Here is a 21,607-nt window from a genome sequence, read left to right on the forward strand (position 1 = left end):
GCTTTCTTCTTAATTTCTGAAGGATATTTTCACTGAATATTGGATTCTAGGTTGATTGTTTTTTTCTTTACCACTTTCTTCCGGCCTCCATAATTTTTATGATAAATCTGCTATTATTCAAACTACAGGTAGGATGTAGTTCTTCTTGCTGCTTTCAATTTTTTTATGCTTTAGTTTTCATAGGTATGATATGATGCGTCTTGGCATGCAATTTGTTGGGTTCATCCTGTTTAAGGTACACTAAACTGTTGCTGCTTCTTATTCTTCATCTCCTTTTCCTCCTCCTACTTCTGTGCTCTCCTTCTTTTTCTTTTTCTTCTTCACCTCCTCCTTCTTTGCATGAATGAGGAGATAATGAAAAGTTTGACAGCAAAGAAATGGGCCGCAAGTTCTATTATGCTTACACTAAGCTTCTTATATCTGTAATCTGTACCTTTTGCCAAAATTGGTAAATTTGCAGACATTGTTTTAAGTACTGTTTTAGTCTCACCTTCTTTATCTTCTCATGGGACTCCAATGACACAGGTGTTTGATTCTTTGCTACAGGTTCGCATATCCCTGAGATTTGTTTCAGTTGAGCAGTGATTGTCTTTTCTCATTCAACTTGATTGTCCTGGTTCTTGGTATGATAAGTAAATTTCTACTGTATTCTGGACATATTGCATATTAGGCTATGAGAATCCAGATCTTATTTAAATCTTCTGTTTCAGCAGGCCTCCTCTAATACCACACTGGCAGAAGTGCTACCTCATTACTGCCAGGTAAGGGTGGCCTTCACTGATACACAAAGGGGAAGTTGTACTTTGTTACTGATGGGCAGGGATGGGAGTTTAGGCTCTCACTAGGTCTATGATGGCATCATCCTATCTGGGAGGAGGAGAAGTACCTTGTTACTTTGTACCACATGACCTCTACTGATACTAGGCAGAAGGACAAGGCAGTCTTCATTATTGCTTGAGGTCATAAATGTCCTTTATTTTTCCTATTCATTCTCTTTGGACACTGTGATGGTTAATACTGTCAACTTGATTGGATTGAAGGATGCAGAGTATTGTTCCTGGGTGTGTCTGTGAGGGTGCTGCCAAAGGAGATTAGTATTTGATTCAGTGTACTGGGAGAGGCAGACCCACCGTCAATGTGGGTGGGTGCCATCTAATCAGCTGCCAGTGCGGCCAGAATAGAAAGCGGGCAGAAGAACGTGGAGAGACTAGACTGGCTTAGCCTCCCAGCCTACATCTTTCTCCTGTGTTGAATGCTTCCTGTCCTCAAACATCAGAATCCAAGTTCTTCAGCTTTGGGACTCAGACTGGCCTCTTTGCTTGCAGATGGCCTATTGTGGAACCTTGTGATCATGTGAGTTAATACTCCTTAATAAACTCTCTTTTATATATTCATCCTATTCGTTCTGTGCCTCTAGAGAACCCTGACTAATACAGACACTAACATGGCAAGGAGGGAACTGGGTGTCTTGTAACAGCCAGGTCAGCATGTAGATTGATTGCCTGCATGGTCTCCACTGACACTACGAAGGTGTGACAGGAGTTACCTTGGGACAGGAATGAAGGTCTTGGTTTCTTACTCCACCTTCTCTGATATTATCATGTGGGGGAATTTGGGTACCATGTTTCCATCTAATGAGGGTGGAGTCCAAGCTCCCGTCTAGCCTTTGCTGATGGGGTTGGGAGGGAGACTGCGTTATGCATTTCCATAAATGTTTGACTGGAGTTGTGCTGTTATTATCTAAAAGTTTTCTGTCTTGCTAGGCACCCTTTTCCTCTTCTTTTGGTTAGAGGGAGCAGGCTTTTCATGAGAAAAATCTCTTAGCTACAGCCGATGATATTTCTGGGTTGCTGGATTCTTTAGCACCCAATCCAGGATATATGAGATAAAAGGGAAACTCAGGAAACACACTGCTGTCATTCTTTGGTCCCACGGTCCCTAGCCAGTCTTGTCTCCACTTTCAGAGTCTTCTTATGTTTCTTTTACATATAATGTCTGAGGTTTTGATCTGTACTTAATGAGAGGAATAGGGTAAAGTATGTCCACTCCATCTTTTGAGACTTATGTTTTAGTATAGTAAAAATTTGACTTTTATCTCTTCTTTCCAAACAGTTGATTGCATATCCGAAGAGTAGTACTGCTAAAGTGACAGCTGAAATTTTAATAACAACAAGGGGAAAGAAAGTCTCATTACTTACAATTTTGGAAAATAAGATACTGTTAAGCCTCTACATTTCCACATGCACAAAGGAAGTTAGCCTAACCTTAACATTTAATAATAAGAAACTATTCTGAAGCAAATAATTACTGACAAAAATGAAAAGGAGACAAAAATAATACTTATTTCCCATAATATTTCAAAATAAAACATTTTTAAAAAGTTTATTTATAAAACATGTGTTTGAGACATTAGTGCTTTGAAATGAAAATATGCTCTATTCTACCATCATAATTGTTTAGGAAAGTTTAATATAACTTACTCTGCCCGTTATTCTCAGTGAGTTACGTTCTTTTTTTCCTTACTTTGAGACAATGCTTCAAATTGTTTTACTTATTTTTTTTTAATTTTTATTATTTTATATCTCCAAGTTATTGGATCTTCTGGAAAACAGTTGAACCCTGTAGCATATGATTCAGTAAATGCTTTAAGCTAAATAGGCCCAAGAAGAACAACATAAAAAGCTTTCCTTGCCCATAGGTGATTTATCTTTGGTCCTAGAACACAGAATTTCACAGATAGGAAGAACCTGAGTGCTTTTTCATACCACTAGTTGTCTTAAATGTATGTCCAACAGAGATGACATGAAATAAAAATTAAAGCATTGTGCAGCTGGAAGCAGAGTGAGGTGGAGGTCACAGTATAAATATACCTTAAGAAGTGTAAGTGATACAGGTAGATCTAGGACTGAAGGAATGTGTCGTTCTTGAAGAGATGAGAGCTTAGCAGTTGATAATGGATGAAATAGTAATGGAGAATTTTTTTATTTAGGAGATTAATTTATGATGTATAATAAGCTTTGTAAAGACAATATTCAAAATCTTGAATGAGTTGTTGCTATACTGCTCTGGAAAAAAAATGGTATATATTTTGGTAGTATGTGCTGGAAAGTCAGAAACTTCTAGAGTAAAACAGACGTTCCTATTTACTTTCTGTTTATATGGTTTTTTTGTATATGTTAAATATAAATATTTCTATTAGGAAAATAATAGCACCTATAGAAAAAATTCTAATAGCCAATCAACCTAAATGCCCGTCAATGGTAGACTGGATAAAGAAAATGTGGTATGTATGCACTGTGGAATACTATGCAGCCATAAAAAAGAACAAGATTATGTTCTTTGCAGGAACATGGATGAATCTGGAGGCCATTATCCTTAGCAAACTAACACAGGAACAGAAAACCAAATACCACATGTTCTCACTTACAAGTGGGACTTAAAGGATAACACATGGACACACTGAGGGGAGCAACACACACTGGGGCCTACTGGAAGGTGGAGGTGGAGAGGTGGGAGAGGATCAGGAAAACTAACTAATGAGTACTAGGCTTAATAGCAGGATGATACAATAATCTGTAAAACAAACCCCCATGACGCATGTTTACTTACATAACAAACCTACATATGTACCCCTGAACTTAAAATAAAAGTTAAATCAAAAAAGTACATGTGTTCTAAAAAAAAAGAAAAATTCCAATACCTTGAATTTTACTGTTTTACCTGTATTAGTATATTAAGAGGTTTCTGATCAAATATGTAACTAAAGCTGAAAGAATAGCTATAATTTGTCACATCTAGAAGGTTTCTTTAGCTCTATTATAGGATGGACTAATCTTTTCATGGGAAAAATTTTATTTTAAGAGAGAATAATGCAGCCTGACCCAAGGACAGATGGAAAGATAGTCTTGAGCTGATCATAATGTAAATTACTCAGAATATCTAGACTATTTTCTTCTATTCATCCCCTGCAATTCAAGCAAGGAGCAAGAACTACCACTTTTGGAGGGTCATTTCCCCTGGGTACAGGCCTGGAGCCTCTGCAAAAAGTGACCTGAGATCCTTGTAGCCATCCTCAGAGTCAGATAGGTGCATACTGAATGGTAAGTACCCTAATAATGTCTTCGAAGGCCACTATATGAGACATCTTCTGAGTTTTCCCGAGTATTCCAGAGAGACTGGAGCAGAAGCTAGAAGTGTCATTACGGATAACAATTCTGAAGATGAGAGTCGAACCAGTAAAAACAGCTTGTTTCCCTTATGATGACTTATATACCTTCTCTAGGTTGATGCAGTCTGGAAAGACTAATTAGAAACCTAAATTATTTTCAATATTTATATTTATTTAGAACTAATTTATAGCACATGTTTGAAAATTAGTTATTTTATAGTTATTTTTTGGCACTGGCCAAATAAAAATACTTTAATCAACCACTCTTTCCAAAAGACTTTGTTCCAGAGACTTGTGCTGATCCACAAATATTTGCTGCTATGTCTCAATATAAAATAAATATTTTGAACTTACAGAAGAGAAAAAGTAATATCTTTCTCTCACCCATATACAAGAAAGATTAACAAGAGAAAAGCATAACAAATTTATTTAACAGAAGTTTTACATGATATGGGGGTTTTCAGAAGTGAAGACCCAAAGACTCAGGGAAAAATATGTATTTTTATGGCTTAGGTTTGATGAAGTATTTTATTTTTATGTTACAAACCTTCTTTTTTATTTATTTTCTCATTAAACTTTGTTTTAATGGGTCTCAAATTCTGTGACAGATTTTTGGTCAAGCTGTTTTTAAAAAACTAATAAGTTAAAACTGCCACATGCAAAAAAACAAAAAAAAAAACCAAAAAATGGCCCACAAAACATTCTCCTTTCCTTTTAAAGGTTTTATGATGCATTATTATCATTAGCCAGTCTTTTAAATGGCCAGTTGAAACAAAGAGTTTTGAGGCTCTTCTTCCACAACTGTTAAGACTGGGTTGGCAGGTATTAGGGATAATATTCATTTAGCCTTCTGAGCTTTCTGGGGAGACTTGGTGAACTTGCCAGCTCCTAGCAGCCTTCTTGTCCGCTACTTGGATGACACCACGGCAGCTGTCTATCTCGCATTACGAACAGCTAAAGGACGCAGAGGAGGATAGTCAGAGGAATCCTCAACATGCGTGGCTTGCCAGGAACCTCATCAACAAATGGCAGCATCACCAGATTTCAAGAATTTAGGGCCATTTTCCAGCTTCTTACCAGAATGGCAATCAATCTTTTCCTTCAGTTCAGCAAACTTGCAAGTAAGGTGAGCTGTGTGACAATCCAGTACAGGGGCACTGCCAACAGGGATTTGGCCTGGATGGTTCAGGATAATCACCTGAGCAGTGAAGCCAGCTGCTTCCATTGGTGGGTCATTTTTGCTGTCACCAACAACATTGCCACAATGAACATCTTTGACAGACACATTCTTGATATTGAAGCCCATGCTGTCCCCAGGAAGAGCTTCACTCAAAGCTTCATGGTGCATTTCAACAGACTTTATTTCAGTTGTAACATTGACTAGAGCAAAGGGAACACCATGCTGGGTTTGAGAACACCAGTTTCCACTCAGCCCAAAGGCACATTACCAATACTACCAATTTTGTAGACATCCTGGAAAGGCAGATGCAACTTGTCAGTTGAAGTCATTGGTTTGGATGGATGCAATCCAGAGCTTCTAGCAGTGTGGTTCCACTGCATTGCCATCTTTACAGGTGACTTTCCACCCATTGAACCAAAGCATGTGAGCACTTGGCTCTGGCATGTTGTTTGGCACAAATGCTACTATGGCAGGTTTGTAACCAATTACTGTAAGTGCTAACTTCCTTAACAATTTCCTTGTATTTCTTCTGGCTGTAGAGTGGCTCAGCAGAATCCATTTTGCTAACCAACAATTAGTTCTTTCACACTCAGTGTGGAAGCCAGGACATGCTCATGGCTCTGCCCATTCTTGGAGATTCCAGTTTCAAATTCATCTACTGTGACGTATATGTGAGCAGTAACAATAAGGACAGCACAGCCAGCTTGAGATGTGGCTGTAATCATGTTTTTGATAAAGTCTCTGTGTTCTGGGGCATCAATGATAGTTGTATCTGATGGTCTCAGATTTCCAGAGGGGAATATCAATGGTGACATCATACTCAGGCTCAGCTTTCAGTTTATTCAAGACCCAGGAATACTTGAAGGAGCCCTTTTCCATGTCAGCAGCCTCATTCTCAAAATTTTCAGTGGTTCTTTTGTCAATGCTACTACATTTATAGATCAGATGGCTGGTAGTGGTGTACTTGCCTGAACCTGGGGTCCAAGGCAACCATGTGGATACAAATTTTATTCACTTTCCATTGTGGCTTTTAGGGGTGGTTTTTACAATACCTGTGTTCTGGTGGCAAACCTGTTGCAAAAGAAAAGCTATTTTTGTTTTATTTTAAATTCAGTTCTATATTAGAAGCCTCAAGAATGTCTATTTTGGAACTACTAAATATGCTTTTATACTTCAACTGGACATGTGACCATGAGCAAGTAAGTCATGAAACCTCTTTGATAACAAGTCCCTGGTCTGTGACCTAAGTTTTTCACCTTTGCTCCCTCCCCACCACCCACCGGCACCTTGGATGACACAGGAAGGCTAGAGGTGGGCTGAAGTTGCTTTTCTGCCTATGTGAGATAAAGCTCTGGTGAAATATTTTTCACTGGACAATGGACCTTTATTATTTATTCATCTGGAGAACACATTGGTCATACTTCAAAATGGTATCTTTCACCTCTTCCTGCCAAAAATAAGAAGTGAGCTTTCTTGGCTTTTCAAACCTGCTGGATTTCCATGAAAGTATTGAGAATGCAGCTCCAAGGCATCTTTCACTCTGAAGGAAGTCTACACTTAACTCTCATCCATTCATCAACATTACTATTTAACTGTCTCTACAAGTTTATATTTCCAGCAGCTTCTGTACCAGATCAACTGAATTCAGCTGTGTTTTTGTGAACTTGTCCATCTTTCCAGATTTCTGAAAGCTGGTTTGCCCTGCAACTTCAAGAAAATTATTTTCCCCCCAATTTGTTCAGTTATTTTTTCTTCTAAGTACCCAAGTGACAACTTCAAAGCTCTTTACATGTTGGAGCTGAAACTTGAAATACCATTTTTTTTAAATAAAAATTTACATTAACTATATTTGCCACTTGTCTCTTATTAGATTATGAGTTATATTCTTAACAGGTACCTTATTAGAGGCAAAAGTGGCTCATATTCCTGGTAGAATTTTTTATGTACTTCTAATATTGTTCTTTAGCAACTGTGACACATATACCTTAGAGTAAAGGTCCTTTTGCCGCTATAGGCATTATTTGTAGTACATTTTCAAGAACTCTACAAGAGTTAGGGGCAAAGATCAAATCTAAACTATTCAGATTGATATAAAAGGTTTCTCTCAGACATTGACAGGTTCAGACATCATATTTCAGTCTAGACATTTCCAGCACACATTTATATGAACTTTAATTCAGGAGGTATAAAAGTACCATCAATCTACCCAACAGAAGTGCTGTTATGAATATGATTTATGCTTACATATAAACACTGTATTTATTTTAATTTTTCTTTGAGACAGAGTCCCACTCTGTCACCCAAGCTGTAGTGCCGTGGTGTGATCTCAGGTCACTGCAACCGCTGCCTGTCAGGTTCAAGCAATTCTTATGACTCGGGCTCCCAAGTAGCTGGGATAACAGGCATGCACCACCATGCCCAACTAATTTTTGTATTTTTAGTAGAGACAAGGTTTTGCTATATTGGCCAGGCTGGTCTCAAACTCCTGGTATAAAGTGATCCACTGCCTCAGCCTCCCGAAGTGCTGGGATTATAGGTGTGAGCCACTGTGCCTGGCCATAGCAACACTTTTAGCGAGAGCTGTGGAAAGCTGAAAATCTCTAGCAGGCGTTTGGGTTGTTCAGTTCCACCATCTTTTCCAACTCGTCAATTGAAAGTATAAAGTAAAAAAGAAGTGCCCAGATGTCCTTTCTTTCTTTATATTTTTCCATGTCAGAAGAGAAATTGAAAATCAGAGATGAGGAATCCCAGAAGCATATATTGGATATACTTTGTATTGCTCTGACACTGATAAGAACTTACGCGCATTGCCTCAAGTTCCTCAGAATACATATAAAATGGTATGGCAGAAACATTTCTGGTATGGGTGTGTAATGACCTCTGTGAACCCTCTCCCCAGTGAAACAACTATAACTGGTGAAAATTGTTAAAAAAAAAAAATTTAGTCACTGGAAACTGTTCTAAGAACATAGAGGAAATGGAGAAATATTTATTCAAGAAAATCTATAATACTAAATCTGAGTAAGAACTATGGAAGTCTGTTATATTAAAGACATGCCTGATCCCCAGCTCAGTGTGATTTAAGCCCTATTCTCAATGGATTCAGCCAAGAAAAGGAAGCTCACTTCACTCTCATCTCCCAGTCTAAGGCAGCAGTTTTTGCCTGGAAGGAACAGTTTAGTCAAGGAGGAAGAGAAGAATGAACCATGAGACGTATAGAAAATGAAAAGCAAAATGACAGCCATAAGTCAAACCATATTAATAACATTAGATGCAAATGTTTTTAACAATCTAACCAAAGACAGGAATTGTTAGATTGTGCAAAAAACGAGATTCAACTACACACTGTCTATAGGCAGCACACTTTAGATTCAAAGATAAAAATAGGTTGAAAGTTAAAGAATGAAAAATTTTGTGTCATGCAAATAGCAATCTTAAGAGAGTTGGAGTGACTATACTAATATTATGAAAAAAAGAATTTTTTTGTTTTTTTTGAGACAGAGTCTTGCTCTTGTCGCCCAGGCTGGAGTGCAGTGGCATGATCTTGGCTCACTGCAGCCTCTACCTCCTGAGTTCAAGCAATTCTCCTCCCTCAGCTTCCTGAGTAGCTGGGATTACAGGCAGCTGCCACCATGCCCAGGTAATTTTTTTATTTTTAGTAGAGACGGGGTTTTGCCATGTTGGTCAGGCTGGTCTCGAACTCCTGACCTCGTGATCTGCCCACCTCAGCCAAAGTGCTGTAATTATAGGTGTGAGTCACTGCACCCAGCCCCCAAAAAAAGAATTTTTAAAAAGACAAAGTTACTAAAGAAGAATGTTTTATCATTAAAAGGGTCAATTCATCAAGAAGATAATAATTATAGACATATATGTATTTAACAACAGAACCCAAAAATGCATTAAGCAGGACTAACAAAATTGAAGGCATGAAATGGGCAATGCAACAATAATAATTGGAGGCTTTAACAACCTACTTTCAATGATGTGACTATTTAGAAGACCAATGAGAATGCAGAACCCTTTAAACCAGTTAAAACAAATGGACATCTACAGAACACTTTAATTTGCTGAGTATACATTGTCAAGCATACATGGAACATTATCCAGAATAAACAACATACTGGGCTAAGAAATATGTGTCAGCAAATTTAACAGTGTTAAAATCATATGAAGTATGTTCTCTGGACAAAATAAAATTAAGTTAGAACAATTAAAGGAACTTCAGGAAACTCACAAATATGTGGATATTAAACAATGTGCTCCTAAATAACCAATGAGTAAAAGAAGGCATTACAAAGTAAATTAGAAAATACTTTGAGATAAAAAAATGAGAACACAACATGCTAAAATTTGTGATATACAGCTAAAACAATGCTTAGAGTGAAATTTAGTTGTGTAAATGCATGTATTTAAAAAAGAAGAAAAACTTTAAATCGATTACCTAAACTTTCACCTTGAGAAACCAGAAAAAAAAGGTCAAACTAAATCCAAATGAAACAGAACAAAGAAAATAATAAAGATTATAGTGGAAATAAATAAAATAGAGAAAAAACAATACAGAAAATGAACAAAACCAAAAGATTTTTTAAAAAAATCAACAAAATTGACAAACATTTAGCCATTATGATCATGCTAACAAGACAGAAGACTCAAATTGCTAAATCGGGAATGAATAGTTGACATTACTAATGACTTTACAGAAGTAAGTATGACTATAAGGAAATACTATGAAGTACTGTATGCCAGTAAATCTATGATACAATTACCATGTTCCTAAAAAGTTACATTCAAAACTGACTCAATAAGAAATTGAAAATCTAAACAGACTTATAATAAGCAAGGACTTAATTAGGAATTTTAAAATGTCTGCAAACAACATTTCCATTCCAGGTAACTTCATTGGCAATTTTTATCAAGCATTTAAAAGTTAATACCAATCCTTTACAAACTCTTCTGAAAATGGAAAAGGAAGAAACACTTATGCCCTTATTCTATGCAGTCAGTATTGCCCTGATACCATAATCAGACAAGGCAACTCAGGGAAAGGGTATACTGTACCAGTATTTTTTATGATTATTGACACAAAAATCTCTTCCAAAATATTTACAAACTGAATCCAGCAACACACGCAAAAAAAAATTCACACCATGCTCAAATGCAATTTATCTCAGGTTGAATTAACATATGAAAAGAATGTAACATGCAATATTAATAGAATAAAGGACAGAAATCGTGATCATGTCAATAGGTAATTTTTTTAAACAAAATCCAATATACTTCCATTGCTCTAGCCAGAGCAATTAGGCTAGAAGTAGTAGTAAAAGACTCAATTGGAAAGGAAGAAATAAATTATTTCTACTTAAGCAACATGGACCTTGTACATAGCAAGTCTTAAGGACTCCACTAAAAAACTATTAGAACCAGTAAACAATTTCAGCAAGGTTGCAGGATACAAGACCAATAGATGAAAATCAACTGTGTTTCTACACACTGGCAATGAACAACCTGAAAATAATATTAAGAAAACAATTGCATCTACAATAGCATCAAAAATAATAAAATATTTAGGAATATGTTTAAAGAAATGTAAAACACATATTCAGAAAACTATATAACGTTATTGGAAGAAATTATAAGATCTAAAGGAATAGAAAAATATTCCATATTTATAGATTAGAGGACTTAATATGTTAACATGACAATATTACTCCCCATGATGGTCTACAGATTCAACACAATCTCTATAAAAATCTCAGCTTTTTTGCCTAAGTGTAAAAACTAATTCTGAAATTCATATAAAATTTCAAGGGACCCAGAATATCCAAAATAATATTGGAAAAAGAATAAAGTTATAGGAATCACACTTCATGATTTCAAAACAGTCTACAAAGTTAAAATAATCAAGTCAGAGTGGTACTGGCCTAACAATAGATTTATCAATCAATGGAACAGAATTTTGAGTCCAGAAATAAATCCTTATCTATATGGTCAATTGATTTTAAACAAAAATGTCAAATTATTTAATGGAGAGATTTTTTTTTTCAGTTAATTGTGCTGGAACTACTGAAAATCCATATGCAAAAGAATGAAGATGAACCCATTTTATACACCATACACAGCATTAACTGAAATTAATCACAGACCAACATTACAGCTAAAACTATAAACATTTTATAAAGTAAATCTTCATGACTTTTAGTTAAGTAATGACTTGTTAGATACAACACTGAAAGTAAAACCAACCAAAGGGGAAAAAACCCAGGTAAATTGTTTTTTGTCAAACTAAAAACTTCTGCATCACAAAAAACACTGTAAGAAAGTAAAAAGGAAACCCTATAAAGTGAGAAAAAAATGTAAATTACATATCTAATAAGAGATTTGTATCCAGAATATATTTAGAATTCTTACAAATCAACAATAAAAAGACAAATACGCATTTAAAAGTACACAAAGGCTATGAATAAGTATTTCTCTAAAGAAGATATACAAATTGGCAAAAAAAATCTGAAAAGATGTTCAACAACAGTCATTAAGGAATGCAAGTCAAAACCACAATCAAATGCCACTTTATACCCACCAGGATAGTTATAATTACATAGGTGGGCAATAACTAGTGTTAGAGAGAATGTGGAGAAATGGGAACACTTATATATTGTTGGTGGGGATGTCAACTTGTGCAACTGCTTTGCAAAATTGTTTGATAGTTCTCTAAAATGTTAAACATAGAGTTACCATGACACTCAGCAACTTCACTTCTAGGTATAAAACCAAGAGAATTAAAAAACTTACACATTTATATAAAATCTTGTGTATAAATATCTACGGTACTATTATTCATAATTGTCAAAAAGTGGTAACAATGCAAATGCTTATTAATTTATGCATGGATAGATAAAATGTGATATATCCATAAAATGAAATATTATTTGCCACAAAAAGGAATGAAATACTGATTTATGCTACAACATTTATGAACCTTGAAGACATGCTAAGTAAATAAGACTATCGTGAGCCGAGATCGTGCCACTGCACTCCAGCCTGGGCGACAAAGCCAGACTCCATCTTAAAAAAAAAAAAAAAAGACTATCACTAAAGTTCACAATCTATGATTCCATTATATAAAAGTGTCTGGAATAGGCAAATCTCTAGAAACAGGAAGTCATTAACTAAGGATGGGGGATAGAATAAGAGTGATTGCTAATGGGTATGCAGTTTCATTTGGGGGTGATAAAAAATGTTCTAAATTAGATTGTGGTAATGGTTCCACAACTCTGTGCATATACTAAGAAAACATTAAATTGTACATTTTCAGTGGGTAAATTGTATGGCCTTTGAATTATATCTCAATAAAGATTTTTAAAAGATGGCATTGCAATATTTCAACTAATTTGATTTGGAAAAATTTCTAGTAGATTGCCAGACCAAACTACAATAAATACTGAAAAGTTATGCCTGAATGGAGGAAGCAGCATTGGAAAGTTCATATTTGGTTCATGGCTCTGAAAATAAAATTCTGCTTTCAAATTTATTACAAGTTAACATCTGTCTCTGCCTATAAATGTCAATGAAAAGTCGTGGTCAGTTTTAAAATCAAATTTACTCACTGGTCTTACTCCAAAAGTGGCTAGCCTGTCAGTGGCCAAAAATCACCCTGCGTTTAGTTTCATGAAAGGGCAGAGAAAAGTCATGACAAATTCAAAGAGTTCTTTGCTCCCAGGGTTAATGTCATTTTTCATACCTTATTCCAAAGGAATGGCAAACTTTTAATGCATCTTTAATGGCAACCGTTCATGTGAAAAAAAAGAAAAAATATGAATTATGTAAACAATATAATTCCCAAATGAGTTCCTTCTATTTGAGTCCTTTTTGTTTTGCAATAGAATGCTCAGTTCAGAATATCATAGTATTAGCCAAATGCATTTAGGGTCCAAACAAGTTCATTGCTCTTCTGTTATAGATTTCAGTTTCTATATATTACTATAATTTATATTCTCCAAGAAAAAAGAACCATTATCTGAACATAATTTTGTTTTTGAAGTGGATTGGAAGAGTCATTAATTGGTCTTTAAGATAAATCAATTTGAGAGGACAAGATGGGATATAGAAATACATCTTGAAAAGTGATTAATGACATTGAGGGAAATGATAAATAGCATGTTTCCTTGGAAATGGATTGTAAACCCGATATCTAAATGATATTGTACAGCAGCAATTCACAGCCTTGCCACCTAAGAGTCAATTTTTCTGCCATTAGAAATACAGCTGTTATATGTCTTCTGCATTTGCAAGAGAAAAAAAAGGAATGTTCACTTTCTTCTTGGTTATTGATATCTACTTTTTTTTTTTAAAGTCAATGCCTTTATTTTCCTTTATTTGGCAAGATACTCCAGTGACCAACAGATAGGTTGAATAGATAAGAAAGATGGAAATATTGTACCTGAAAGTAGTAGGTAAATGAAGGAAGGCAGCAACCAAAAGCTCCCTTTGGGGCATTATGCTTCTGTTCCTAAATACTATGAGTTAATTCTTATTTCTTCTTATAGGTTCATATAAAATAGCTCTTCCCCACTTGACAGTTGTCAACAAATCTAGGTTTAAAGTCAAATAAGAGGATTCAGAAATTCATAACTAGACATACATGTAGAAAGAATCAAGGTCAGGGTCTTCTTCCTTCCCCAATAATACTAAATTTATGTATTTGGATTTACATTGGTCAAGGAAGGATAAGCTCAGAGTAATAATTTTTAGTTACTTATATGTTAGATGGACTTTTCCCAATCAGTTAAATTTGCTATTGAATTTTCCGTATTTATTATCTCTCAAAAATAACCATATAAAACTCAAAACAAAAAGTAGATACAATGTTTTCCTTTTTTGTATTTGTTTTTGCATAATTCAACAGGCTGGCATGTATTAGAGAGGGAAACATACAACAGAGGAAACTTTATGGCGGTAGCAAGACACTAAATCAGGTATTTTCTAGGTTGATAGATTAATTTTTTTTAAATCAGAGCCAACAAGATTCATATATTCAATGAACAGGAACTTTGACCAACAAGTGTGCTAGTCATCCTTTGCATAAAGTGACTATGAAAGTGCCACAGGTATCTGTTTGAGATTACACATAAATTTGAGTGAGCAAATTCACAAATACAGAATGAAGTGCAAAGTGAAAAACACATACATTTAGATGGTTACACATCAGGAAATAGTTTCTTTCACTACCTTCACTTCCATCAAAATGCATTATATAAAGCTTTATTTATGAAGAAAGGGACATTTAATTATTTTTCTAAAAACAACACGTGAATGCTCATGAATAGGGCAATCTACAAGATCAATGTGATAATTTCTGAAATAATTATAGAAAAATCTTTCTGATATATGCCTCTTCCCCAATTAAATTTGTTGACTGTAAAGGCAAGGTGATACAAACTAACGAATATGATGTTGGACCTTTGAAATTCTGTACTAGTTTTAAAATGTCATTTACAAAAAAATGAAAAAGACAAGAAAAACTGTGCCAATATTGCACTCCTGTAGTGATTGAGAGCAAGAGCTTTGGAGTCCGACCCACTAGAGTTTAAAACAGTTCCCTCAGGCACTAGCTTCTTTAACCTTGAAGGTGTTAGTGTAACCACACTGAATCCGGATGTTTCGTCTCTAAAACTGGGATAATAATACTGTCTGCTTCATATGCCAGTTGTAAGAATGAAATTTTTTGAAAACCCACCTTGATAATTTTAATTATTATTAAATTTGATTTTTCAAAAGCATTCAATCAAGTATAAAAATACTTATTAACTTTATATTATTTCTACAACCATACCCAGTAATCTCAAAAAAAGGTGGAATTCAACATATATTAAAAGAATGTTATTTAACTGTAAAGGTAGAAAGATTATAGCAATTAACTTTATTAGAGTGTGCATATTATGTGTTTATTCAATAATTGACTTATAACTAGAGATACTCTTAACATTGGGTATACATAGTTTGTAACATAAGACACATCACACAACCTTCTTGCATTTAGGAACGCTAGATAGATAGCACTTCAGCATTATGCTTGAGGGCCAATTTAAAAGGCAAAAATCACCAATAAAAAGCATTAAGATGTGAAAAAGGTGTCACTAAGTAGACCAAGAAAAGCACACTTGTGTACAGTATGATGGCTGAAACATAGAGACAGAGCATCACGTTGTTTCCCCTCAGCTGAGAACGTATATGTCAGGTCACTCAGTTTTTTGCCACTCTGCAAGTGTTCACACATGACCATGAAAATGCCCTATCATCTTGAGATTAAAAATAAATTTTCACAAGTGAACAAATTCACAAACACAGACTCTGCAAATAACGAAGATCTGCTGTATATAGTCCACCTCAGAATGGAGCTCTTAATATTTTGGAGTAATAACATAATCTCCCATACTGTTGAGTATATAATAGTGTAGACCTTTTTATTAGATTTATTGAACTTTTATTTTCATAGAAATGACTTTGTATTTCTATTTGAAAAATGAAGCTGGTTTTTTCTTTGTGTCTTATTTTATCAAAATATAATACTTTATTCTTTTAGAAGATAGTTTTGTAGGTTTTGACAACCACAGTACAGTCATGTAAATGCAATCAAAATCAAAATATAGAATAGTTCCCATACCTCAAAAATCTCCCCATGGTCCTTAGTCATCCTCTCCCCCAACTTGTCTCTGGCAACTGATTTATGTCCCTATAATTTTTCCCATGCCAGAATGTCATATAAATTGAATCATACAGTATAAACCCTTTGAGTCTGCCTTCTTTCACTTAGCGTGATGCACTTGAGATTTATTCATATTGTTATGTGTATTAGCAGATTTTTTATTCTTTTTTGCTAAGTAGTATTTCATGATATGAATAGGCACATTTATTTATCCATTCTTTACATGAAGAAAATTTGGTCGTTTTCAGTTTTTGGTGATAATAGTTAATGCTGTTATGAGCATTAATGTGCAGAATGTGTGAATGTGTTTTTATTTCTCTAGCGTAAATATTTAGGAGTAGGATCATTGGATCATATAGTAAGTGTATGTTAATTTTATCAGAAACTGACAAACAGTTTTCTAAGGTGGGTGTACCATTTTGTATTCCTATCAGCAATGTAAAAAGAGTTCCAATTGCTCTAAACATCTTTGCCAGCACACGGTATTGCCAGTTTTTGTTTGTTTGTTTGTTAATATTGCCATTCTAATAAATGAGTTATGGTGTCTCATTGTGGGTCCAATTTGCACTTATCTAATACCTATTGAGATTGATTATGTTTTCATAGGCTTATTTTCCATTGATATATCTTTTTTATGAACTGTCTATACAAATCATTGTCCTATTTTTAAACTGAAATGTTGTTTTCTTATTATTGAGTTTAGAGTTATTTATATATTGTGGGTACAAGTCCATTATCAAATATATGAATTGCAAATATTTTCTACCAGCCTATGGCTTATCTTTTTGTTTTCTTAATTGTGTCTTTTGAAGAACAGAAGTTTTGCATTGTGATAAAGTCCAACTTACCACTTTTTCCTTTATGGCTTGTGCTTCTAGTGTAATATCTAACAAAGCTTTGCCTAACTGAAGGTCTCAAATATTTTTCCCTATATTCTTTTCTAGCCAGTTTATGGTTTTTGATTTTCAGTTTAGAGCTATGATCCCTTTTGAACTGATACTTGTGTATGGTAGAAGGTATGGAATGAGGTCCATTGTTGTTTACATGTAAATATCTAGTTGATAAAGACTATCCTTTCTTCATTGACTTGCCTTTGCACCTTTGTTGATAATCAATTTATCATATATGTGTAGGTCTATTTCTGAACTATATTTCATTGATCTATAAAATTTCAGTACTATACTGTTTTTATCACAGCTTTATAATCAAACTTGAAATTAGGTAGTGTGAGTCCTCCAACTTTTACTTTTTCAAAATTGTTTTGGCTAGTCTTGTTCCTTTGCCTTTTCATATAAATATTTGAATTAACACACTGATATTTACAAAACAAAAACCCTGTTGGCAATTTGATTGAATTTACATTGAATCTGTAGATAACTTTGGGAAGAATTGGTATGTTAATGATACTGTGTCTTCTGATTCATGAACATAGTACAGACATACCTTAGAGATATTGCAGGTTCAGTTCCAGACCACTACAATAAACTGAATATTGCAATGAAATAATTCACACAAATCTTTTGATTTCCCAGTGCATATAAAAGTTATGTTCGTACTATACCGTAGTCTGTTAAGTGTGTAATAGTATTATGCTTAAAATAATATGCATGCCTTAATTTAAAAATATTTTATTGCAAAAAAATACTAACAATCATCTGAGTCTTTAGCTACTCATAATCTTTTTGTTGGTAGAGAGCCTTGCCTTGGTGTTGATGGCTGCTAACTGATGAAAATGGTAGTTGCTGAAAGTAGGAGTGCCTGTGGCAATTTTAAAAAATAAGACAACCATGAAGGGTGCTGCAACAGTTAACTATTCCTTCCCCCAGATTTTTCTGTAGCATGTGTTGCTGCTTGACAGCGTTTTGCCCTCAGTAAAACTTCTTTCAAAATTGGAGTCAATCCTCTCAAACCCTACTGCTGCTTTATCAACTCAGTATATGCAATATTCTAAATCTTTTGTTGTCATTTTAACAATGTTCACAGCCTCTTCTTCAGAAGTAGATTCTATCTCAAAAAACCACTTTCTTTGCTCGTCCTGAAGAAGCAGCTCCTCATCCATTCAGATTTTATCATGGTATTACAACAATTCAGTCACAATATTAGGCTCCACTTCTAATTCTAGTTCTCTTTCTCTTTCCACCACATCTGCAGTGACTTCTTCTACTGAAGTCTTGAGCCTCTCAAGGTCATCTATGAGACTTGGAATTGACTTCTTTCAAACTCCTGTTAATGTTGATATTTTGACCTCCTCTCAGTTAATTCTCTTCTTAGAGAATGACTTGAAAAGTATTCCCTTTTCTTCAATTTATGGAAGAATTTGTATAGAATTGATAATCCTTTTTCCTTAGATATTTGGTGAAATCCACTGGTGAAATCATATGGGCCTGGAGTTTTTATTTTGGGAAGTTTTAAAAGACAAATTTAATTACTTTAAAAGTTATAATTGTGGGATCTATAGTTATGATTCCTATTTCATTCTTGATATTGGTGTTTTGTGAGTTTTCTCCTCTTATATTTTCTGACAAATCTACTAGGTTTATTTATGTTACTGATCTTTTCAAAGGAACAATTGTTTTTATTTTCATTGACCTTTATAAACAATGGAGAACATTATGTTTACCATAACATTGAATTTTTTGCTTTGAATTATTATATAATTATCAGAAATATTTAATTAGTACAATTAGATATAATTATGCATAATTAATATAATAATTATATGATTATAATCTTAATTATTTTCTTATTTCTGCTTATTTTGTGTTTGATTTGCTATTTTTTTTAAGTGTCTTTAGGTGGCAGCTTAGGTCATTAATTTTAGACCTTTCTTTCTTTTCTTTTTTTTTTTTTTTTTTTTTTGAGACAGAGTTTCACTGTTTTTGCCCAGGCTGGAGTGCAATGGCTCAATCTCGGCTCACTGCAACTTTCACCTCCTAGTTTCAAGTGATTCTCCTGCCTCAGCCTCCTAAGTAGCTGGGATTATAGGCATGTGCCACCACGCCCAGCTAATTTTCAGTATTCTTAGTAGAGACAGGGTTTTACCCTGTTGACCAGGCTGGTCTTGAACTCCTGACCTCAGATGATCTGCCTCCCTCGGCTTCCCAAAGTGTTGGGATTACAGGCATGAGCCACCGCGCCTGGCCAATTTTAAACCTTTTGTTTTTAATATAGGTGTTAGTGCTATAAATTAAACACTAATTTAATTCTACAAATTCATTCACTTAGTTTTCATTTTGCATTCTTGTTTAACCCATAGGTTATTTAGAAGTGTGTTGTTTATTTTCCAAACATTTAGAGATTTTCTAGATATCTTTCTGTTATTAATGTCTACCTAAGCTTCACTCTGGTCAGATAATACATTTGTATGATTTATGTTCTTTAAAATTTGTGGGTCAGAATATAGTCTCGCCTGGTAAATGTTTTGTGGGCACTGGAAATGAGTGTCCCTTATGCTATTTTGTGTGAAGTATTTTATAAATGTGAATTGGATCAAGTTGATTGATGCTGCTGTTCAAATCTTCTGTATCTTAACTGATTTTACATCTCTTTGTACTACTAATTATTGAGAGGTAAGTTGAAATCTTTGACTATAATTGTTGATTATCTTATATCGTCTTAGTTCCATGATATGTTCCATTATGGATTTTCTTTATAATCCTTGAAGTTATGCTATTAGGTACATAAACATTTGAGATTATTTGTTTTATCTTTTTCATGAATTGACTTCTTCATGGATATTTATTCCTGGTAATCTTCTCTGCTATGAAATCATCTGTTTCTAACATTTATGCAGAGACTCCAGATTTAAAAAATAGTTTTAGCATGATATGTCTTTTTCCATTGATGTATTTTTAATCTACATGTTAGTCCATTCTCATGCTACTATAAAGAACTGCCCAATACTGGAATTTATAAAGAAAAGAGGTTTAATTGACTCAGTTCTGCTGGGCTGGGGAGGCTCAGGAAACTTACAATCTGGGCGGAAGGGCAAGCAAACACATCCTTCCTCACATGATGGCAGAAAGGAGAAGAATGAGTGCCCAGTGAAGGGGGAAGCCCCTTAATAAAACCATCAAATCTTGTGAGAACTAACTCACTATCACTGACAACAGGATGGGGGAAACCACCTCTATGATTCAACTATCTCCACCTGATCCCTCCCACGACACATGGGGATTATGGGAACCACAATTCAAGATGATATTTGGGTGGCAACACAGCAAAACCATATTGATCTCTTTGTGTATTCATATTTTAAGTAGAATCTTGTAGGCAGCATATAGTTGAGTCTTACCTTTTGATATATATGACAACCTCTGCCTTTTAATAGGAGTATTTAGATATTTTATATTTAATGTGATTATCTCTATGATTGTGTTTGAGTCTATAATTTGTTACTTTCTCTTATACATCCCATATTTCTTTGTTCCTTGTGCCCACTTTGCCTTCTGCTGAATTAGCTGTATTTTAAAGTTAATTTTTGTCTACATTATTAATTTATTAGCTATAACATTTTGAGTTTTTAGTAGTTGTCTTAAAGTCTATAGTGTACATCTTTAATTTATCACAGTCTAGCTTCATATAGTATTGGATTATATTATATTATATCCTATATAGTATAAGAACTTTACTTATAGTAAGGTTATACTTTCTGAAAGTCAATATAATTTTAAAATTTTAGTTATAAATTATTTTGTATATCAAATTATAATTTTCTCACAATCATAATCTTAAAATAAATTTTATTAATATTTTAATGCCTCTAAGAAACAAGAATAAAACAAGTTGAGCACTAAACTTTTATCAGCTTATGACATTGAGAGAGCTTCCAAGCCATGGTACAAGGACAGGAACCCAGATAGAGTCTATAGTTTTCAGCTATAATGAATAACCCTGTTGTAAACATTCATGTGGGTGTCTTTGTGTGAACATATGTTTTCATTTCTCTTGGGTAGACACCTAGGAGTGAAATTTCTGGGTTTTATGGTAGTTTTATGTTTAACTTTATAAGAAACTCCCAAACTGTTCTCCAAATGGCTGCACCATTTTACATTTCCACCAGCAATGTCTAAGGGATCCATTTTCTCTACACCTTCATCAACATTTGTTAATGTCTGTTTTATATCTTATGGTGACATCAAAAGCATCATAATCAGGAACCAGTTGACAGTTGAACATATACTTTCTTCTCTCCATGAGGCTGATCAGGGTGTTGACCTTGGCCACATCAATGTCATACACCTTCTTCATACCCTGTTTGACCTGGTGCTCACTGGCTTTAACATCTACAATGAACACAAGTGTGTTGTTGTCTTCTTTCTTCTTCATGGCTGACTCAGTGGTCAGGGGAACTTGATGTTGGCATAGTAGCCAAGGTTGTTTTTCCTGGGGTTTTCCAAGGATATTTGGGCTGCCTTTGGAGGCACAGTGTCTTGGGCCCCCACAAATCATCTTTTTTGTGTGGCTATGGATGCCTTTCAGCACTACCTTCTTGGCCTTCAAAACCTTTGCTTTGGCTTTGGGAGGGGCAGGAGAATCCTACTTCACCCTCAGTGCA

General features: G+C 34.6%; 1 pseudogene; it reads right to left on the reverse strand.

The window, feature by feature from the left end:
* Window positions 1-4,444: 4,444 nt before the first annotated feature.
* On the reverse strand, window positions 4,445-21,378 carry LOC100981461 (elongation factor 1-alpha 1-like; annotated as a pseudogene).
* Between the last annotated feature and the right edge of the window lie 229 nt (window positions 21,379-21,607).

The sequence above is a fragment of the Pan paniscus genome, chromosome 1 (genome assembly GCF_029289425.2).
Source record: "Pan paniscus chromosome 1, NHGRI_mPanPan1-v2.0_pri, whole genome shotgun sequence".
NCBI lineage: Eukaryota > Metazoa > Chordata > Mammalia > Primates > Hominidae > Pan > Pan paniscus.